Below are 25,219 nucleotides of genomic sequence, written 5' to 3' on the forward strand. Positions count from 1 at the left end.
AAATCATTAAATCAAATCGATTAGTTAAAATTGGTTCAGATATAGCTATAGCTCCCATATACAGGGTGAGTTAAAAAATTGCATCGAAGTCGAAAGCCATAGTTTTTACATTTATTTTTTAAATTTTATTGAATAAAAGCAAAAAGTGTCGGAAATGCATCAAATTTTAGAATAAGTTTTGATTTGTTGGAATTGTTCACCTTTGGCACGAATTATGGCCTTCAAACCAAGCCAATGAAACCGTCACACGCTGCCCTAATGTTGCTCTGCGGTATTTTGGTATCCCGGCGAAGCCCTTGCTCGAGGTGATCGAAACTTTGGTATTTTTTAGTGCCAATCTTGCTTTCCAAAATACTCCAGACACAATAGTCCAACGGATTGGTATCCGGAGATTTTGGTGGCGACTGTGCGCTGGAAATGAAGCGGTGCTGAGTCCTCTTGGAATGTCCAAGGTCTGCGGCCAAAATATTTGCGTGCCGAAGTCTTTAATACGTCCTCCAGAATATTTTCGCGATAATATTCGGCATTTATTCTGATGCCACGGTCGATTACGATACGATACGAGCGGAGAGCGACCATCGGCTGTTATGACGGCCCACACCATCACCATGGCCGGCGCGTGAATTCTGGTGGCCAACCGAAGGTGCACATTTTCAGCTGATCTCTTTATCAAGTAAACACGATCATTTTGTTTGTTTAAAACCTGCTGGACAACGAATGTTTTCTCATCGGAGAAAACCAAATTCGGCAATTCACCACTTTCGGCCAAGCGAAGCAACTCTTCAGCTCTTTTGAGTCTATTTTCTTTCTGCTGGGGTGTAAGTTCCTGCACTATTTGGAATTTCAATGGCTTACCCCGAGCTCATTTTTCAATATTTGCCGAATGGAATATTACGATATGTTCGGTTCATGAGCCATTTTTCGGCCACTGCGACGCGGGTTTCGATCAAGTCGCTTCTTTTCTTTTCGAACCATTTTTGCTGATATTGCTGTTTTCTTCCGTCCACTTCCTTGACATCGGACTACGCTACCAGTATCACGGTAACGAGCGATGGTACGAGACACAGAAGATTTATTCACATTCAAATGCTGGAATGCTCTAACGATAGCCAATTAAAGTTTTCCAGCCAAATTTAAAAAAAAAATCGCACTATCACGCTTGAGTTCCTTCACGAATTACTTTGATTCTGGAAAATTCTCACCAAAATGCTTTTGTACGCTTGTAAACAATATAATGAGCTGTCACTGGAATAATTTTAACAGCTGTCGTACGAGTGGCTTAGAAATGACAGCAGTCCGAAATTGGTTGAAGTTTTTTCATCTCACCTTGTATAGTCGTGGTAGAGAGCTCTACCAAATAAGCATAGTCGTGTAGGTTACCACATAGTCGGCTCCGCCCGATTTTCGAATTTTCCTTAGATGTTTTTTTATAATTTAGTCAATTTAAAATACGACATGTCACCACTTTTTTATATTGAACCAGTAAAGAAAGTCTTAAAGTCGGGCGGGGCCGACTTTATGATACCCTACACCACTTTGCTAATTAAGTAGAGCTCCACATAACAATTAAAAGTTTATATGGGATAATTCAATCATACACGCTATGAATATAATTATAATTTAAAGTTCAAAGGACTAAATATGCCGAAGCATTTGTATCTTTTAAATTCGGAATTGTATTGCCCATTTGGTGCACAATTAATTTGAAGTCGGATAAAGATATATATGGGAGCTATATCCAAATCTGAAGCGATCTCGATAAAATTTGGCAAAGATATTTCTGAGCTGTATTTGATATATTTCCCTGAATATCGTTGTTACGGAGTGCATACTACGGCTGTGGGTAACAAATATGACAAATCGGATGAACAGTATATATGGGAGCTATAGCTACATCTGAACAGATCTTCACCAAATTTGACATACTAGCTTCTAGACCCAATTCGGTCGTAAGTGTCAAATTGCATCGCATTTGGACAAATATTAGACGTTTGGTGCACAATAAAAGGTAAATCGGACGAAGATATATATGGGAGCTATATCCTAATCTGAACCGATCTCGATAAAATTTAGCAAATGTATTTCTGAGCTGCATTTGATATATTTCCCCAAATATTGTTGTTGCAGAGTGCATATTACGGCGGCGGTGGACAAAAATAACAAATCGGATGAACAATATATATAGGAGCTATAGCTATATCTGAACCGATTTCGATCAAATTTGGCATACTTATTTTCAGGCCTAATTTGGTTGTATGTGCAAAATTCCATACAATTCGGGATGATATTACACGTTTGGTGCACAATAAAAGGCAAATCGGACGAAGATATATATGGGAGCTATATCTAAATTTTGACCGATTATTTCCAATTTCAATAGGGTTCGTCCTTGGGCCAAACAAATGATTCGTGCAAATTTCATCTGAATCGGGCAATAAATGCGACCTGTACTTTGTTTACAAAAATACATGGACAGACGGACAGACGGACGGACGGGCGGACGGACGGACAGACGGACGGACGGACATGCATAAATCGACTCAGAATGTGATTCTATGCAGATCATCAAAAGGAACTATGGGTCTATCTCGTTTCCTTCAGCTTGTTACAAACAAATGCACAAAGACATAATACCCTGACCACCTTGTGGTGTAGGGTATAAAAATGTTTCTTTGTTTGCTGTCCTTATTTCAGAAGCTGTCCGATGTGAAATGAAAAGAAAAATTTAATTTTTTGATTTAGTTAACCAAGGTTTATTGGTTTTTATGAATTTTAATAAGCTTTATGAATTACTTTATTTTTGCGTTATTCTTTATAATAAAACCAGTAAAGAAAGTCTTAAAGTCGGGCGGGGCCGACTTTATGATACCCTACACCACTTTGCTAATTTAGTAGAGCTCCACATAACAATTAAAAGTTTTTATGGGAAGCATTTGTATCTTTTAAATTCGGACTTGTATTGCCCATTTGGTGCACAATTAATTTGAAATCGAATAAAAATATATATGGGAGCTATATCCAAATCGGAACCGATCTCGATCAAATTTTGCTAAGATATTTCTGAGCTGTATTTGATATATTTCCCTGAATATCGTTGTTATATATATATATATATATATATATATATATATATATATATATATATATATATATATATATATATATATATATCTAAATATATATATATATATATATATATATATATATATATATATATATATATATATATATATATATATATATATATATATATATACTAGCTTCTAGACTCAATTCGTAAGTGCCAAATTTCATCCCATTTGGGCAAATATTAGACGTTTGGGGCACAATAAAAGGTAAATCGGACGAAGGTATATATGGGAGCCATATTCCTAACCGATCTCGATAAAATTTAGCAAATGTATTTCTTAGCTGTATTTGACATATTTCCCCAAATATTTTTGTTACAGAGTGCATATTACGGCTGGGGGGGACAAAAATAACAAATCGGATAAACAATATATATGGGAGCTATAGCTATATCTGAACCGATTTCGATCAAATTTGGCATATTTTTCAGGTCCAATCTGATCGTACGTGCAAGATTTCATACTATTCGGACTATATCTTAATTTTGACCGATTATCTCCAATTTCAATAGGTTTCGTCCTTGGGCCAAACAAATGATTTGTGCAAAATTTCATCTGGATAGGGCAATAGATGCGAACTGTACTTTGTTTACAAAAATACATGGACAGGCTGACAGACGGACATGCATAAACCAACTCAGAATGTGATTCTATGCAGATCATCAAAAGGAACTATGGGTCTATCTCGTTTCCTTTTGCCTGTTGCAAAAAAATGCACAAAGACACCTTGTGTTGTAGGGTGTAAATAGTTAAAAAACTGCAGAGATATTTGTTCCACCATCTAATACAATGTCTGCTATTAGAGACAACTATCACTGAGATCCATCTGAACTTTGCTTACAGTGTTGGTGGAGTTGGAGTTCTTACCCATTATTTGGTGGGTAATCCTGTTGGTTATGAGTTTTCTTGCAGGGCAAGAGTATAATTTTGTTAATCCGAAATGAAGCCACTGCAGACCACTGTATTGTCCATTAACTTCCCTCCAGGCACACACTACTTACTTACTGCTGTTGTTACAGGCATTTCTGGTTTACCTTCTAAATCTGATAATTATTTTCTCCTCTTATTCGGATCTCAAGTATTATTTTAAGTACATTTTCTGGCGTTTTCCACCCAAAATCTTTCCTCAAAACGAAAATATAAAAACATTTTTTTTTTTGGAAATAAATTCAGCTGCTTCAGTTTTTCATTTTGTTTGAAGCTGTATTTAAAGGCATTAGTAGCATTTTCCTTCTCTGTTTTGTTTATTCATTGTTTTTTTTTCGTTGCTTACTTCTTAGCGTTTTAATCCAGCTCATGTTGTAAATTTATTTCCATTTTATAATTATCTTTCATGGTTTTCTTTAGTGTGCGTATTGTCTTAGCGTTAGTCGTCGTTTTTTATTTCCAGACATTTGTTGTAGCTTGGAGTGTTATAAACAAAATGTTAATAAATTACAATGCTTAAGTGCGAGCCGCCAAAATGACGACAGGGGGAAAAATGAAAAAAAAAAAAAACAGAAATCTCAGTATTTTAAAATAAATGTTGAGATTAAGAATTTTTTCGTTTGCTTTTTAGTCACATTATTGTTTCTGGGAGGTTTCAGCTCGTGTTTGTTTATTTGTCGGGGCGTTTTAAATGAGTTACAGTTATGCACCGAGGATTTAAAGGATGTTAATTTTTTTGTTGGAAATGTTGTAAATCTAAACGTGAATAAATACATTATTTACATATGTTAATGTTTTTGGCATTAGCTTTGGAATTTGGACATTAGATTTAGTACGGCAGCTAATGTTGTAAGGATTTAAATATAACCAAGGAGGTGAGAAAGGGGGTCATTATCTTCCAGTGGAAAGAAATTATAACGCCTTTTTGATCTCTCTCTCTCTTTCTCTCTCTCCCCCAATAAAGAGTAAAAACTGAGTGATTGACTGACTGTCTTATTCATTAACGCCAGAGGCGAAACGGCTTAAGCAAGAATCATGGAATTTTGTTCGAGGATCAGCTTTGGTGCGTGGACGTGTTGTAAGGGTTTGAGTATTTTGGAAATTCTTTCTAAAAGTGTACGAAAAGTGCCAAAATGTAATGAACATTGACTGAGCTAAAATTCTGAAATTTGGAATGAGAGACACTGATGTAGTGCAGGATATATGTACCAAAGGATTTTTTGAAATTCCAACTTTAAGGGTACGAAAAGTTCTAAAATGGTACTTATCTTCTAAAATGGTACCATTTGGTAGTATGTTAACGGACAGTTCCAAACACTTGAAATTTGGTAAGAGCATCAAGGCTGGAAAGTAAGTTTGATATATGAAGGCGGTTTTTGGGAAATGTGTACAATGTACCTGAACTGAGTAGTACTAAATTTCGAATGGAATTTAAAAAGGTTCACTATGTGAGTGAATTAAGCCGGATCGACATTTGGAATGAGATCAACTGATGGAGTGCAGGATATATATACCAAAGGATTTTTTGAAATTCCAACTTTAAGGGTACGAAAAGTTCAAAAATGGTACTTACCTTCTAAAATGGTACCATTTGGTAGTATGTTCACGGACAGATCCAAACACTTGAAATTTGATATGAGAATCAAGGTTGGAAAGTAAGTTTGATATATGAAAGCGGTTTTGGGAAATGTGTACTATGTACCTGTACTGTACTAAGTAGTACTAAATTTAATACGGAATTTAAAGAGATGCACTATGTGCGTGAATTAAGCCGGATCGACATCCTTATGATGAGGAATGTGTTTAACTTCCTGGAAAGGAGTAAATCCGTAGAAAATAGGATAATAACATATTCCTCTGCCGCATTGGGATACATATCTTCGGATCAAATAAAAGAATAAAGATATAGAAAAGATGGAACTTAGCATCGTGCTTAGGAATGAAGCCAATAATTGATTACAGTGGATTTTATAGGGATTTTATAGACGACCGCTCAACAGGAATATCTATAACTCTATAGAATCCAGACGCATCAACATCCTAATGATGAGAAATGCGCTTAACTTCCTAGGATGGAGGCAATTCGTTTTTTGCCCTCTGGGTTGATATATCTTTGGCTGTAGGAAATAGTACTAAATTTGGAAAAGTTAGGGTAAACAGATGAAGCTAGAACTTTGAAATTTAGTAATGGAGGCCCTTTTATTGGCAGGTTTGTGGTAAAGCGGTGGTTTGGGAAATATGTGCTACAAGAGCAAGAAAGGTACGAAATGTTACAATATTTGTTATTGCGTGGAAAGAAACTGCTTAAAACTGAAAGTTGGTATTAGGAGGTGTTGTTGGAAATACGTACTAAATGGTACTAGATTTGATACTTGGGTAAGGAATTGAGTTGGGAGTCTTAAATTTGACATTAAGATCACCCTTTGTGCGGTTTGGTTGATACATGCCGGGGAATTTGGAAATACGTACTAAAACGTACGAAATGTACTAAATAGTATTAACTTTGTATTTGAGGAAGCAATAGAAGTGGAAATTTGAAGTGAGAGTCTTTGATGTTGTGTAGGAAAGACCAACCGAAGGGTTTTTCGAAATTCTGATAGTACGTGTACCAAAAGTACAAAAGTGCACTAAATTTGGATTGTACTAAAGTGTACCATTTGAAATTATGTGAACGTATAGAGTAGGATTTTGAAATTTGGAATGCCAATCAATTCTTGAAAATGGCGTAGATGTAAGTAGGTGTTTTCTAAAATGTGTTCCAAGCGCGCGAACTGTACTAAAATGTACTAAATTTGGTACAATTCCGTTTTTGGTGATCGGAAGAAGCTGGTAGTTTGGAATGTAATATTGATATTGAAATGAAATATACCTGCAGGTGGTAGGTTTGGATAAAGAGGAGGTTTTGAAAATGTGTATCATATCTCTACGAAAAGTGCTGAATGGTACGATATTTGGTACTGGGTGAAAAGAATGAGATAAAATTGTGAAATTTGATATTTAGATGACTGATGGTATCTGTGTTTTAGATTGGGCGGTGGTTTGGAAATGCGTACGATGCGTAAATGGTACTAAATTTGGTACAATTACGTTTTTGGTGACCGCAAGAAGCTAGTAGTGGGGGTTCCTGTCGTTGGTACATTTGTGATAAATAATAATTTTGGAAATGTGTACTATAAGTGGACGAAAAGTACTAAATAATAATATATTTGGTACAATTGGGTGACCATATATAGTGGTTAAAATCAGAAATTTTGCATTAGGGACTCTAATGCAAAATTTCTGAGAGTTCATGGGCAGCCTGGACATATAGTGGTGTTTTCAGAAATGTGTACTAGTATTGTACGAAAATGACTTAATGGTACCGTATATTTAGTATTGAATGAAGCGAAAGATGTGAAATTCGGAAATTTGATATTAAGATTGCTGATGGTATTTGTGTTTGAGATTTGGCAGAAGTTTGGAAATATGTCTCATCATTGTACGAAAAGTACTAAGTGGTACTAAATTTGTCGTTAGGTGAAGGGTTGGGGCTGAAATCCCCATATTCGATATTGAGGTCTCTATTGGTATCTGGAATTGAGATATGGAGATGGTTTTGGAAATGTGTACTAAATTGAACTAAGAATTGAATGGTGGAGATAAAATTCTGAAATTTGATATTGAATTTGAAAAGTACAAATTGGTACTAAATTTTGTAAAGTGATAGGGGATGAAATCGTCAAATTTGATATTTTGGCCTCTGTTGGTATCTGAAATTGAAATATGGCGGTGGATTGGAAATGTGCAACATAATTGTACGAAAAGTACTAAATTTGGTATTGGGTGAAGAAATAAGGCTGGAATCCTCAAATTTGATATTAAGGTCTTTGTTGGTATGTGGAATTGACATTTGGCTGGGGTTTGGAAATGCGTCTCATATAAGTACCAATGGTATTATATTTGGTATTGGTTGAAGGTATAGAGCTGGACACCTCAAATCTGATATTGAAGTCTCTGTTGGTATCTGGAATTAAAATATAGAAATGTGTACTATAATTGTACAAAAAATACTAATTCGTACACAATTTGGTATTAGGCGAAGGAATAGAGCTGAAATCCTGAAAATTGGTATAGATGTGTTTGTTTTTATCTGTGGTTAAGATATGAAGGTGGTTTTGGCAACGTGTACTATAATTGTACGAAAAGTACAAAATGGTACTATATTTGGTATTGGGTGAAGGTGTAGAGTTGAAATCCCGAAATTTGATATTGAGGTCTCTATTGGTATCTGGTGTTGAGATTTGGTGATGATTTTGTATATGTGTACTATAATTGATCGAAAAATAGAAAATGGTACTTCGTTTGGTATCGGATGACTATCCCTTCATCCAATAGCAAACTAAGTACCATTTTCTACTTGGAATTCTCAAATTTGTTATTAAAGTCTCTCTTGGTATCTGTAGTTTTAGAAAGGTGTACTAAGTGGTACTTAATTGGTTTAAGAAAAAGAGCTGAAATCTTGAAAATTGATATTAATCTCACTATTGGTGTCTGTGGATGTGGAGGTGGTTTTGGATATGTGTACTATTATTGTGTGAAAAGTACCATGTGGTACTAAATTTTGTTATTAGGAGAAGGGATAAAGCTGGAATCTCAAAATTGGATATTGAGGTCAAAATCTTTTATTTTTTAGGACTTTTTGGTATAAAAGGAAAACATTTTCCTATTTTTCTTTCCGAAAAAGTAAAAAATAATATTTTAAGGGGGACTTGTCGCTGAAGAGGTAGCGGGCACTTACTCCTATGCATGGGCCTCAAGTCCCCTTCAAAATGTCGAAAACTAGAACTTTAAAAATTTGCATTGGTACAATCTTTCGATAGAAGATTCAACTACACTTTAAATTTTTAACCTAAAAAAGTTCGGCCTTAAATCTCCTTTTCCTCTTGTTCGATATTCTGCTTTGCTGATGAGAATATTTAATCCGCACAAATGAAAACTTCAGTATTTGCTTAATCCCCAGCATAATATTTACTCATTAATTTTTTGGCTGTTTCATGCAAAGATAAGCAGAATAAGATTGGAAAAACGAACTCTTCTTTCAACGTCGTACTAAATGTAATTATATTGTTTAAACATATCAGCTTATTAGAGCCCGTTTAGAATCCAGGCAATTATTAGTGGAGCAACCCCTCTACCTCGGTTGTCTTCCTTATTCAATGAGAAACCCCCTCCCCCCTTGCCATCATGGTATTTCTTTTCCATGGGGAAGTCAGCCTCCAAAGGCTAAGTGCGTACTCATCATTTGCACATCCTTCCCTGCCTGTGTTTGTTTGTAATAACATCCTTGAAATACAAATACAACAAACCTCATGCCAAACATTAATACCCCATTAATGGGAAGCGCAAACTGTAACATAGATACGAGGTTTTCCTTTTTTCCCTCGCTCTCTCTCTCTCCCTCTCTCTCTTTCTCTAATTTTTGCACTGATTTAACTTTTAATGATGATGATGATGCTGATTTTGCTGATGTTTTGAAACTACGCAGGAAATGTGAGTTGGTGTGTGTGTAAGCGAGTTCCATTGACAGTATAGTGCTGATGATGATAATGATTATAAATGTTAACTTTAGCAACAATAATAATGAAAATAATTATGGCACAAATATGTAGTTGCAAAACCCTAGCAACAACAACTGTGGCAAGGACAATCTAACAACCAACTCTAATGGAAAATTATGACAACTTTAATGAGGCGAATGGCAAACATAATCACAGGTTAAAAACTAAATACTACAAACGGAAATGGGAGGAAATAAGGGAATGCGGAAGGGAGGAAAAAAGAGGGCCAAGGGTATTTACAATGACTATGCAACACTTGCGTATTCAGGAAATGAGGCGTAGGAATTGAAGCGGTTTGAAACGATTTCGAAATGCCTTATTTTTTATAGGTTGATAAAATTTCATTCAAATGTGTGTTTCATCTGCAGGACTTCTGGTATGTAAAATGGGCTATGTAGGTCCACATTTAGGTATAGCCCCCATACAATATTCACTGGAATTGTTTCAAATTTCGTATTTGAAGTTTTTAATAGGTACTACAATCTATGATAGAAAATTGTCTATTCAAGTCCAGATCTTTACATAGTCTCTAAATATCGGTACTTTTCACGATTTTAGCATTTTCTCCCGAAATTACAGCCTGTAATAGAAATTTACCTATGCAGGTCCACATCTTCGTATAGGCTTTAAAAAACGGTATTTTTAAGATTTTATATAAATTTTAACTGATTATATTTTTTTGATGTTTTTTTTTCATAGGAGACTCTCTGGGTGAAGTCCTTTAGGAGACCCATATGAATAGAATGATGAATAGCATAACTCAAGATCTTTGGAATTTAAAAGAATGACAGCATTATAGGAGATTGTGCAAATACCCATTAAACTTTCCAGCTATAGACAATCTTCAGAAGATCTTCCGAAGGCTTTTGAGAGGTCTACGACTCGAAAATGGTCTTCCGTCCGTGGAAGACATCTTTTTTGCTCAGAAAACCTTCTCTCCACAGTAGGCCTTCTTTAGGTCGCCTTGTCTAAGAAGACCTTTTGATGTCTTTTTCCTGATAAAAGACATTAAAAAGTCCTTCTCTCTCCAAAAGACCTTTGAATGATTTTCCACCCATAGAAGACCATTTAAAACGTGGAGAAGGCCTACTTTTAAAGAAGAACTTTAAAATGTCTAGTCTTCGTAGAAAACCCTAAGTAATTCTTCTCTTCAAAGAAGACCTCCATAATATCTAATCTCTTTTAAGAGGTCTTCCCTTTATGGAACACCTTTTGAATTTACATCGGTCTATCTTCCATTGCAGTTATTCTCTCTATAGAAAGCTTTCAGAAAGTCTTCTACAATTTTTTTCTATCGCGGGCCTTGTGAGCGTCTTCACTCCACAGAGAGCCGAAATAAATATTTTCTAACCATAGGATCCCTTCTTCCCTCCTTAAAAGACGTTTAGAATGCTTTCTCCCTCTAGAAATCCTTTAAGAGGTTTTCTAATCCAAGAAGACGGTCACACAGGGCCTATATTAGACCTTTAGGTGGTCTAACCGCTATAGACTTTCAGAAAGTCATCTCTCCATTGAAGGCCTTTTAATGGTCTTCTCTGGATTGAAGGTCTTCTCTCAATAGAAAACCATTAAAAATTGGTTTCACCGCAATAAATCCTCAGTAGGCCTTCTCACCACAGAACACTATAAAAATGTCTTTGATTAAAATATATTTCAACCCTATACGACCTTTATAAAATCGTCTAATTCTAAAACAAGTTTAATCGACGACTTTCAGAAGATTTACTCAGAGAGTCTTCCCTCTTCTAAAGACTTTGGGATGGTGTTTCGATATGTTCAGATAAGACATTCAGTATATCTCTTTTCAGTAGAAATCCTTTTTTCCACAGAGACCTCAAGAACTTTTGCTCTGCCTCAAATATCTCTTGAAGGTCTTCTCTCCCAAAAATATATCAGTTTATCTCTCAATAGATAACCATTAGATAATGTTTGTTATTTAGAAGACATTTTCCACATAAAATTCTCTTAGATGGGCTTCTCTCCAAGAATACTTTTTGAAGTCCTTCTCTTCCTAGAACGTCGTTAGGAAGTCTTATGTATGTTGATAATTTCTTCAATAAGACCTTTGGAAGAACTTTTTATATTAGACGACCTTTGAACGAATCTGAAAGGACAAGATGACGTTCAGAGAGTCTTTTCTTTGCAAAAGACAATCAGAAGTTATTGTTTTCACGGAAGGGCCTTTTTCAAAGTCTTTTAATAGATTGTCTGTCTCCAGAATACATTAAGAAGGGCTTTTATCTACAGATAAGACCATTAGAAGACTTTGTTTTACAGCAGAGGGCCCTTGCCTGGTCGTCCTACTGTTGACTTTTAGAGAATCTCCTTTTTCTACAAAAGACACTCAGGGTGTATCGTCTCCATGTACAAATTTCAGAAGTCCCTCTCTGCACAGGATATTTTTAGATAGTTGCTTCCAACAGGACTTTATAGAAGACCTCCTCCCCAAAAGCCTTAATGTGGTCTTCTCTCTACAGGAGGTGTCCTCAAGACCGTTTCACCACATAAGATCTCTAGAAGTTAGGAACAGTTATGTGAGGACCTAAATAGCTTCACGGAGAAATCCTACTGAGTTAACGCCAACAATTTCATACTATTATTTTTTTATGTGTTTATTTCTCTTTCGAGACGAGCTTAATGATCTGAAATTTGCAGTGAAGAAGAAAGGCAGACAGACACTATCACACACTCACCACGATGCGACGCGTTTTGCCGTTGGTTAAGAGGCTTACAAGGGCCGTTCTCTGGAAAGTAGTATTTATTTCGAAGTTATAGCGATTAAGCCTATGCGAATTAAACAATAGAAACCCTGAAGTTCGACTCATGTTCTATTAGCAGATCTTTTTCACAGCTGATATAGTTCGAAATTGGGTTGGAAACTTCAAAATCCAGAAAATCGGCAGGTACCTTTATATATACATATACTACTTTAAATACCTCTAACGCATAATACAAATTTTTAATCTCTACAAAATATAATATGGACTATATATTGACTTCATAAGTCAGATATACAAACGTCGTTATATCGCTAGAACAATTAATTCTGAAAATTGCGTCTCTTAAAAAACATTTTGATGTGCTGCAAAAGAAACGAGAAAATTAATATATCCATCTTGTGAAATAGGCTTTAAAAATGTCTGAAAAAAATGCAGAAATATAACAAAGTCATTGTTATCTAAAAAACATAGGAAAAGTTGCAACAAAAAGGGCAAATTATCAGGGAAATAATCTTGATGCTGATCCAACATTCTCCCTCTCTGCCTATTATAATTGTTCTCCTTCCGTCACCACTTCAACTGCCACACACACACATGAAGTGCAAGCAGATAAATATCCAAGCAGACAAAAAACGGTTATCACGAGAATATGCCTAGTCGATAATAAAGCCACTAAATGCCACTGGAAGAGAGAGACAGGATGATGATGAGGGCCAAGTGTTAGTTACGGAAGAGGGTGGCCCAGCAGCAGCAGCAGATTTAATGGGGTATGTAATTGCATTTGATATGTTCAAGAATCAAGCAGCGCCATCTATCCAACTGTTTGGGGATGTATCTAATAGGCAAGCAATAGGCAAAAAGGGAGCAAAAACAGGAAATCATTGTAAGGAGGAAGAGGGGAAGGGGAGCAAACTCCACTTGCACATTAGAATTGCCAGTGGGTATCTAGGCGATAATTATTAAAAATGGGGAATAACCTGGCTGCCAGAGTTGTTTGTCATCATCTCAGACACACTCACACTCTGCCACCACACACATGACATGGAACTCCCCAACAATCTTATGTTGGTATGGATGTGTGTGTTACTGAAAATGAAAATGTATGGCTTTGTGCATTTGTTACAAAAAGTCAGTAATATTTTGCTTTTTCTCTTCTACTTATTTTTGTTGTTATTGTAGAGTAAATAAAGACAAAAAATCCCCAGAGCATTTACTGCATGGCGAAAATCTAAACCAGAAACAATGAGCCACATAAAATCCTTGACTTTCATATTTCTTTCTGGGGGATGGATGTAATCTTTTGTGCGGCATTAATTCGTGTGGAGGCTATAAATATCCAAAAGCGAGTCGTTAAAGACTGCAATGCAGACAGACAAAGAGAGTCCTCATATGAATTACTAAATAATTAGGATCTATGAACATCAAAATTTATGACAGAGCTCAATGTCAGGTTAAGTATGTAGGAGGGATGAAATCCTGCCAAATTTGTTAAATAAAGTAAGGATAATTTCATCGAAAGAAAAATTAAAGTTCTCTGAAGGCAGAACACCTTTTGCTATAATATATGCAAAATGACTTATAAATAAGTACTTTTATATTTCAATTATGAATAAATATGAAATTCTTATGTAAACTAGTCCTGTAAGAGACCAGAACATTCTTTTTTAAATAGCCCTGTAAAAAATAATTCTTAAATAATACACACTTATAGTCCCACAAGAAAAATAAAAAAATCCTGTAAAAAATCTACCTTTATTAGCGTGTACGAACTCACAGAAATTTCATTTAGGAATTAAGCAAAAATTTACTTAGAGATCCACATCTATATTCCTATAAGAAGTCCTTGTTTATAATCCTTCCAAAATTCAGCAATATGTTTGAAGAAATCCACCTTCTAGTTCTGTAAAAATATAAAATTAAAAAAAAAACCAGTAAAGAAAGTCGGGCGGGGCCGACCTTATGATACCCTACACCACTTTGCTAATTTAGTAGAGCTGCGCATAACAATTAAAAGTTTTTATGGGAGAATTCAATCGTACACGCTATGATTATAATTATAATTTAAAGTTCAAAGGACTAAATATGCCGAAGCATTTGTATCTTTTAAATTCGGACTTGTATTGCCCATTTGGTGCACAATAAATTTGAATTCGGATAAAAATATATATGGGAGCTATATCCAGATCGGAACCGATCTCGATAAAATTTGGCAAAGATATTTCTGAGCTGTATTTGATATATTTCCCTGAATATCGTTGTTACGGCTGTGGGTAACAAATATAACAAATCGGATGAATCTATATATATAAAAGAAAGTTGTGTTAGTTACTACGCTTATAACTTAAGAACCGCTGGACTGATTTTAACGATTCATACAAATTCGGAATTGTCTCCTCTCCGAAAAGGATAATATCCAAAAAAATCGCGTAAAAATGTGATATATTAACATTTTCATTTTGACTTTTGAAATGTACAATAGTAATGTTTTATTTTGTATGATTTTTTTCCATTTTGACTTACTTTTTTCTAATGTACATTTGTAGTGTTTTTTATATTTTATTTTTGAATTCAAATATTAATACCTATTTATTTAATTGACTTGATTTCTTGAGAAATGAAATTGATGGCGAGTTACATGGAAGTGTAGTACCGAATTATGTGGTGGGAAACGGAATAGATGATGTCGAAATAATTTAATGGAATCGAATTTTAAAATAGAAGTACATTCTATTGACAAACTATATAAGGATCTTTAAATATTTGCTGTAAAAAATCAGCGAACAAATTGAAGATTTTTTCAATGTGTTATTCTTCTTTTGTCAATTTTTTTTTCAATTTGTATTATCTAATCGAATTCAGTAAATTTTTTGTGAACAAAATAAAGAATAATTTTTCACTATATACAAATTTTCAGCAAAAAATGAAATAAGTTGGAAATACGATGTTAACTGACTCCTACCTTTCAACTCCAGGGCCGACATCGTGGTTCAGCTGGAAGATTCGAACACATTTGAACAAACAAAAATTACGGAAAAGCCTAATGGGGCTCATTTCAAAGCGTGGAACTACTTCTTTCCTGTCACAATAATCCGTCCAATGTACATTCAGAAAAATACCAAATATAAAGGGTGGAAAATAGTAGAGCGAATGGGACTCTTAGCAAGAAAAGGATTTCTATTCTTCCAGAAATTCTTCCCAAACATTCAAGATACCTTAAACCGCTTTTGCAGGTCATGATATCGATCATAACTCACGGATAAGGGTACAACCCGATTTCATATTTATATAACCATCGTATGATTTAGGCTATTTTTGGTGTCTTGGTCACTTTTTAAATATTTTGGCCATTATTTGGCATCTTTGTTTCTAAGGAGGTAGAGAACCTCTTCGCATAATATTTTTAATTTTCAGAGTAGGGTCCATTTTGGTCTTGACCACATTCATTAATTGATTTGGCTAAAAATTGTATTAATGCTACCCTGGGGTAGGGAGCCATCATACAGATAATTGCCACATAGGAATTTATTTAAGTAAAGTCCCCACATTGGAGTACCCCCAAGTCCACTTTCACATCTAATTGGTGGTCAGAAAAGAAATTTTTGTTTTCTATTGAATTTGTAACCCCCAAGAGAATATTGGTTGGGCCACGTTTTGGTATAACCCTTATATAAATGTATCCCTGATTTCAGGATGCTCATTATTTGCTGTATTTAGGCTACTTTGTGAGCAGAGAACCATCTTACAGAAAAATTTCAACATACGTAAATATTTTGGTACAGTCCCCATATAGTCCCCAGGATCGCCAATTTATAGTGATGTTTACCAATTGGCGGACAACAACGCTGGTATTGTTTAATCGTCATTGAATTTTACTATGAACAAGAACATAGACTTTTTGGGACTCTAATGCGCACTTGAGGTGCTATGGTAATGGGTGTAAAAGCGTAATTAACTTTGACTATTCAGAAATTATTTTGCCCTCCTTCCATAGTCATTTATTTCTATTTAGTCGAATCAATATTTATATTAAAATTTTTTCACCTTTATGAGCTAGATTTGTGAAATATTATGCTATGCAAAATTTGCATTAAAGACTAAAACTACGGGCCGGCAACGCGGACCGGGCCAGCTAGTAATATATATATGGAAGCTATAGCTATATCTGAACCGATCTTCACCAAATTTGGCATACTACCTTCTAGACTCATTTCGGTTGGATGTGCCAATTTGGGCAAATATTAGACGTTTGGTGCACAATCGAAGGTAAATCGGACGAAGTTATATATGGGAGCTATATCCAAATCTGAACCGATCTCGATAAAATTTAGCAAATGTATTTCTGAGCTGTATTTGACATATTTCCCCAAATATTGTTGTTACAGAGTGCATATTACGGCTGCGGAGGACAAAAATAACAAATCGGATAAAAAATATATATGAGAGCTATAGCTATATCTGAACCGATTTCGATCAAATTTGGCATACTTATTTTCAGCTCCAATCTGATCGGACGTGCAAAATTTCATACTATTCGGAATGATATTACACGTTTGGTGCACAATAAAAGGCAAATCGGACGAAGATGTATATGGGAGCTACATCTAAATTTTGACCGATTATCTCCAATCCAATGCAAAATTTCATCAGGATAGAGCAATAAATGCGAACTGTACTTTGATTACAAAAATACATGGACAGACGGACGGACGGGCATGCATAAATCGACTCAGAATATGATTCTATGCAGATCATCAAAAGGAACTATGGGTCTATCTCGTTTCCTTTTGCCTGTTAGAAACAAATGCACAAAGACATAATACTCTGACCACCTTGTGGTGCAGGGTATAAACAGGTTATAAAATTTGTAAGTTCGGCCGGGCCGAACTTTGAGTACCTTCCACTATTTGGAACGAATTCAGCAATTTTCAAACAAATAAAATCCGTCAAAAATTTTGTCAAAATCTTAAAAATACGCTAAAACCATCAAAGGCTATAGAAGATAAGAAGATGTGGACCTGCATAGACAATTTTCTGTCTTAGGCTGTAGTATCCATTACGAACTTCAAATGCAAATTTTGAAACAATTCCGCTGAATGGCGTCGCTGAAATCAACAAAATACCGAATATAGGGAGGTACCGTTATATCGGGGTTATACGTAGACTTAGACCTGCATAGACAATTTTCTGTCATAGGCTGCAGTATCCATTAGGAACTTCAATTACTAAATTTGTAGTAATTCCGGTGAATCATGTCCCAAAAATCATCAAAATATCGAATATCGGGAGGTACCGTTGAGTTGGGGCTATACCTAAATCGGGAGGTATCATTATATGGGGTCTATACGAAGACGTGGACCTGCACAGACAATTTTCTGTCTTAGCCTGTAGTATCCATTACGAAGTTCAAATACAAAATATGAAATATGTCGCAAAAATCATCAATGATGGCTATGCGAGGGCGTGGACCTGCGACGAACAAAGGTTAATTAATGGCTCAACTATGAGTATGGCTTCACTAGTGGCTCATATATGGGCTTTGGTTCACCATTCACTCAACTTTGACTATGGGTTCAGTAGCGGGTTCAAAAGTTTATCAGCTCATCTTATGAGGTTCACCAATGGCTCACCACTGGAATAGGCTCACCAGTGGTTGAACTATGAGAATAGGTTCACCAGTGCCTCACCTATGTTAATAGGGTTCACCACTGGCTCACCTATGGGAATAGGCTTCACCACTGGCTCACCTATGGGAATAGGGTTCACCACTGGTTTACCTATGGAAATAAGGTTCACCACTGGCTCACCTATGAAAATAGGGGTCACCACTGGCTCACCTATGAAAATAGGGGTCACCACTGGTTCACCTATGGAAATAGGGTTCACCACTGGCTTACCTATGGAAATAAGGTTCACCACTGGCTCACCTATGGAAATAGGGTTCACCACTGGCTCACCTATGGAAATAGGGTTCACCACTGGCTCACCTATGGAAATAGGGTTCACCACTGGCTCACCTATGGAAATAAGGTTCACCACTGGCTCACCTATGGAAATAGGGTTCACCACTGGCTCACCTATGAAAATAGGGGTCACCACTGGCTCACCTATGAAAATAGGGGTCACCACTGGTTCACCTATGGAAATAGGGTTCACCACTGGCTTACCTATGGAAATAAGGTTCACCACTGGCTCACCTATGGAAATAGGGTTCACCACTGGCTCACCTATGGAAATAGGGTTCACCACTGGCTCACCTATGGAAATAGGGTTCACCACTGGCTCACCTATGGGAATAGGGTTCACCACTGGCTCACCTATGGGAATAGGGTTCACCACTGGCTCACCTATGGGAATAGGGTTCATCACTGGCTCACCTATGGGAATAGGGTTCACCACTGGCTCACCTATGGGAATAGGGTTCACCACTGGCTCACCTATGAAAATAGGTGTTACCACTGGTTCACCTATGGAAATAGGTGGCTTACCTATGGAAATAAGGTTCACCACTGGCTCACCTATGAAAATAGGGGTCACCACTGGCTCACCTATGAAAATAGGGGTCACCACTGGTTCACCTATGGAAATAGGGTTCACCACTGGCTTACCTATGGAAATAAGGTTCACCACTGGCTCACCTATGGAAATAGGGTTCACCACTGGCTCACCTATGGAAATAGGGTTCACCACTGGCTCACCTATGGAAATAGGGTTCACCACTGGCTCACCTATGGAAATAGGGTTCACCACTGGCTCACCTATGGGAATAGGATTCACCACTGGCTCTCCCCAAACTCACCCATGAGAATAGGTTTTCACTGGATCCCCTATAGAAAAATAGGAAATTGGACTTCATTTCGTTATTTTATTGTCGAAATACATTAAATATATAAAATGGTAAAATAATGAAAATAATTTCAAGGATTTTTAAATGACATTAAATGTTCCATGAAATCCCTGATTAACTTTCACTGCAGCTGGATATTATTCAAGGAATCGTCTCTCTCGCTCTCTGTGTATTGTTGGAATTATTTTCGAAACGCTTGTGGCAAATTACATTGCATTTTGCAAATCTTTTGTTAATTATAAATATGAAAGGTAACAAAAAGCAATGCAATATGCACACATTCACACGCAGCAATAAAAACAAAAGGCATGCCATAAGACCATTGTTAAAAAAATAAATAAAAAGGACTTTAAGTCGGCATATATGGTTTTTGCAACTCGCTTTCATTGCTGGTTTATTAATTTAATTTGTTCATTCAGATGAACGCAAATAACGAAATTCACAACAGCGACAGACAGAACAAAGGACAAAGAAAAATGTGGGAATAATATTTAAGTAGAGTTATTATTTAAAAAAAATCACGGAAAAGGAAACTGCGTTCTGCCCTTCATTGTGCAAAGGATCTGTGATTAAAACTCATATAAATATGAAGAAAATATTGTATTTATTTTAAAAAATTCAATTTTATTTTCAAATTTTCCGAAACCTTATTACATAACATTCAGCTATCCAAAAATTAAAACCCTCGCATGAAATAATCACTTCCCCCTTCATCAAAATATTTCTATGAATGATAAATATTTTTATGTTATTAGAGGATTTCATTTCATCCGCATCTAAAAATTTATGAATAACTTTAAGTTGGGTAACAGGATTATTTCATAAATTTGTCAACCTTTTATTGGCCGAAATCCTCTCCCCACCCTTCTGGACACAATCAAATGGCAAATATTCGTATGTGTTCTCTAAGCTAACTTCAAACTGCCTGCTATCCAGCCACCGCCACCCATGCGGATGAGATTAAAACTTATCAGACGTAATGGAAGCCCTACAGGTACAATTATACAGCAAACTATATGCTGCGGTTCTGCAACAAAACCTGACTGGATGGCTGACTGTCTGGCTTAAGCCGATGCTGTTCACACAAAAATAAATTCAAATTATGGTGACTTTGAAACAGAAAAAAAAACAACAACGGCGAACCAAATGAAGGAAATAGGAAAAACCCTGGGCCACAGCTTTTGAATATTTTCGTTATGACAGTACCGGATATGACAATGTATTTTTAGTTCAATTTTTTTGCGAATTGTTATCTACGTGTGTATGTGTGTGAGTATGTGGCATAAGTAGATTATAGCTGGAATTTTGCTTGGATGTCATATGGATGGATTTTAACAAGATTGTCCTCCTCCGCACATAAGTCGGATGATGACATTAAGCTGACTTTTGTGTTAATTAAAGAATGTGAGGACAAAAGTACATTAGTATTTTTTGTTGTTGGAAAGATGTGCAATTTCTTTGAAATTAAGTTTTTTTTTTCCAAATATTCATGAAGTAATTAGCAAGGCAGAATACTCATATATGCAGACTTATTTCGAAAAGTAATAAGGATGAGCAGATTTCTGGTAAAAAAAAATGTATTGAAAGTTATTTTTCCATAGGTCCATAAAATGCTCCACATGTGGGTTTGTTTACAACAAGTAATCGAAATAATTTTGGCTGGTTTTAAAATCTGCTGTGAGAAAGGACGTTCAGAAACTTAAGTTATCGCGAAAGAAATTATCTTCAGTTTGGGGATTGGTAAAATGTAAACAAACTGAACTGTAGTCTTTTCAGTTGACAATTTCGGCTAAATTTGGAGGCTTTGTTCAAACGGAGGCTTCATTTAGCAGTTTTTGCTGGGACTTTAAAATACCCTCCACTGTTGAACCTCTGTTCATAGGTGAGCCTCTGGTGAAGTTATTCTCCATAGGTGAGCCATTGGTGAACCTTGTCCCATAGAAGAAATAATGATCCTACTCTCTTCGTGGACCTAATAAATCTATTTTCATAGAAGAACTAATGAACCAATTGTCGTAGGTGAGCCTTTCTTTACTATTCGAACCCTCTTCTTTCAATAGGTGAGCCAGTGGTGAACCCTATTTTAATAGGTGAGCCAGTGGTGAACCCTATTTTAATAGGTGAGCCAGTGGTGAAACCTATTCCAATAGGTGAGCCAGTGGTGAAACCTATTCCAATAGGTGAGCCACTGGGGAACCCTATTTCAATAGGTGAGCCACTGGGGAACCCTATTTCAATAGGTGAGCCACTGGGGAACCCTATTTCAATAGGAGAAGAACTGGTGAACACTATTTCTATAGGTGAGCCAGTTGGGAACCCTATTTCAATAGGTGAGCCAGTGGTGAACCTTATTCCAATAGGTGAGCCAGTAGTGAACACTATTTCTATAGGCGAGCCAGTGGTGAACCCTATTTCTATAGGCGAGCCAGTGGTGAACCCTATTTCTATAGGTGAGCCAGTGGTGAACCCTATTTCCTTAGGCGAGCTAGTGGTGAACCCTATTTCCTTAGGCGAGCCAGTGGTGAACCCTATTTCCTTAGGCAAGCCAGTGGTGAACCCTATTTCCTTAGGCAAGCCAGTGGTGAACCCTATTTCCTTAGGCGAGCCAGTAGTGAACCCTATTTCCATAGGTGAACCAGTGGTGAACCAGTTGTGATAGGTGAACCAGTGGTGAACTCTATTTCTATAGGTGAGCCGGTGGTAAACCCTATTTCTATAGGTGAGCCAGTGGTGAACCCTATTACTATAGGTGAGCCAGTGGTGGACCCTATTTCTATAGGCGAGCCAGTGGTGAACCCTCTGTCAATCGGTGAACCTACGGTGAACACTAGTCACATAGGTGAGCGCTGTTGAACCTCTGGTCATAGTTGAGGTGAACTTCTTGTCATGAGTGAGCCACGTTTGAACCTATGCTCATAGGCGGGCCACCTGTGAACCTTAGTCGTATAGGTGAGCTCTGTTAAACCTCTGTTCATAATTGAGTCACCGGTGAACCTTTGGTAATAAGTAAGTCACTGAAGACCCTGTGGTTATAAGTGAGTTTCTGGTGAACCTCTGTTCATAAGTGAGCCGTTAGTAAACTTATGGTTAAAAGTGAGCCACTGGTGAATCTATGCTCATAGATGAGCTGCGGGTGAACTGCTGGTCATAAGCGAGTCACTGCAGAACCTCTGCTTATCGGTGAGTCACTTGTGCACCTCTGGTTATAAGTGAGTCATTGGTAAACGCCATAGTTACTTTTGAGGATCTTCATAGAATCACTTTTTGAGTCGATTTATGCATGTCAGTCAGTCAGTCCGTCCATCCATCCATGTATTCTTGTGAACAAAATGCATATCGCATTTATTGTCCGATTAAGATGAAATTTTGCAACAAAATTGAAATTGGTGATAAACGGATCAGATTTAGATATAGCTCCCTCATATGCTATAGCTCCCATATATATGTTTCATTCGATTTGGTGTTAAAGTCTCTCACATTCATAAAAGCTCGGAAATACCTTTGCCAAATTTTATCGAGAACGGCTAAGATTTGGCTCCCATATATATCCTTAATCCAATTTCAGATTTATTGTGCAAATAATGGCTAATATTAGCCCAAATGGAGTGAATTTCGGGACGTACGTTTCCATATTGTACAAGTCGGCTCCCATATATATATTTTTTAATATAATCCGTCGCCAAGTGATATCATGCACTCTTGAGCAAACTATAACTGCTCTAAAGCGAAATGTTGATAGGTGCTGAGTGAGCTCTGCTTTTTTGCTAGTTGACACCCAACATCGTCTAGTTTGGTTGGAAGTTATGACAGAAGCCTTCAAAATCCCCAAATCGATATTTTTTGGGGGCTATAGCAATGAGTGAACCTGAATCGAACTTTTTTTGCAAGGAGATAACTGACCTACCGAGAACCCCAATATATAGCACCCCCTATACCAAGTCAACTCAAATTTCCCAACCCCCCACCTCATCCTGTTTCCAATAAACATTTTCATGTACATCAAGTTTACAACTTACTTTTTGAACATTCGCTGCAAGTTTTAATTACCCAACATTTAGCCTTTATAATCCATAACATAACGCCATAAATATTTTTGGGGGGCTACTTTATAACACCAACACCACCATCACCCCACCACCATCAATAACAACATTACATCATATTTTAAATGTGCTTTTTATTAGGGGTCTAATTTCCCACCCACTGCATACCTAAGGTTACTTCCTTTTCTTCTTTGAATTCTCCTTACCTCTAATGTTCTTGATTTCAATCGTTTTGCAATGTGTTTTTTTACATGGCCACATTGTGGGCACTGGATGTTGAGATGAATGGCGAAAAAAAGACATTTGAAATTCTCTCGTTGTTGTTTTTTTTTCTCCCTCCATCAAAATTAAGGGGGAAGTGCCGTTTCTTAGCTTTATGCCTTTTCTTTATAGATTTCCAGTTAAATGCTTTGCCAATAAAATAATAATTATTATTAGATTGCTTTGACAGCTGTTGCCGTAGTTGGCATTTTTATTTATCCTTTCGAATTTGGTTTTTTGCTGTCGCTGCTGCCTGCCTGCCTTCCATCGTGGATATCGACCATTTCCTGGACACTTCACGCCTCTGTCATTGATTGTGAGCCGTGTCGGACGGACGCTGCTGCCATTCAAATTATCCTTCCGCATTACGTTAAGTAACCCCTTTCTTTTCGCCATTACTTTTTGTTATGACATTCATACTTTGTTATTTGTTTAGCCTCAGCTCAATTACCTTAAAAATGTAGAAGATGGAGTGGAAACAACAACAATAATAATCGAAATTATTTCATTTGTTGGCTTAAGAAAAAAAAAAATTACGAGGTGGACGGAGAAGTTGTGTAATTGAAAAAGGGCGACGTATTTTTTTGGCACAGTGGAATTTGAATGATGAATTGGAAGATAATATTTTTTTAGCATCGAAACTTATATACACAATTTTTTTTTTTTTTTTTTTGAAATACGATTGAAACTCCGAGTGAAAATTCAAATCGTCCAGATTTACATAAACCTCAACATCTTCATTTTGGTAGCATTATGTCCTACAAACTTCTTGAAACTTTAGTACTTCCATGATATGAGAAGAAACAAGTTAAGGAGTTGTAAGTTCGGCCGGGCCGCACTTTGAATACCCTCCACCATTTGGAACGAATTTGGACATTTCCAAATTTCCACATTTGAAATGTCGCTAAAATCGTCAAAATACCGAATATAGGGGGGAACAATTATATGGGGGCTATACGAAGACCTGGACCTGCACAGACAATTTTCTGTATTAGGCTGTAGTATCTATTTCGAATTTCAAATACCAAATTTGAAACAATTCCGGTGAATAATCTCGCTAAAATCATCAAAGTACCCAATATCGGGAGGTACCGTTATATGGGGGCTATACGAAGACGTGGACCTGTACAGACAAATATCTGTCTTAGGCTGTAGTATCCATTTCGAAATTTAGATATCAAATTTGAAAGAATTCCGCTGAATAAAGTCTCTAAAATCATCAAAATACCGAATAAAGGGAAGTACCGTTATATGGGAGCTATACGAAGATGTGGACCCTCACAGAAAATTTTCTGTCATAGGCTGTAGTATTCACTAGGATCTTTAAATGGCAAATTTAAAACACTTCCGGTGAAGAATGTCGCTAAAATCATCAATATACCGAATATCGGGAGGTACCGTTATATGGGGGCTATACGAAGACGTGAACCTGCACAAACAATTTTCTGTCTTAGGCTGTATTATCCATTTCAAACTTCAAATACCAAATTTGAAACAATTCCGGTGAATAATCTCGCTAAAATCATCAAAGTACCCAATATCGGGAGGTACCGTTATATGGGGGCTATACGAAGACGTGGACCTGTACAGACAAATATCTGTCTTAGGCTGTAGTATCCATTTCGAAATTTAGATATCAAATTTGAAACAATTCCGTTGAATAATGTCGCTAAAATCATCAAAATACCTAATATAGGGA

The sequence above is a fragment of the Musca domestica genome, unplaced genomic scaffold (assembly GCF_030504385.1).
Source record: "Musca domestica strain aabys unplaced genomic scaffold, Musca_domestica.polishedcontigs.V.1.1 46, whole genome shotgun sequence".
Lineage (NCBI taxonomy): Eukaryota > Metazoa > Arthropoda > Insecta > Diptera > Muscidae > Musca > Musca domestica.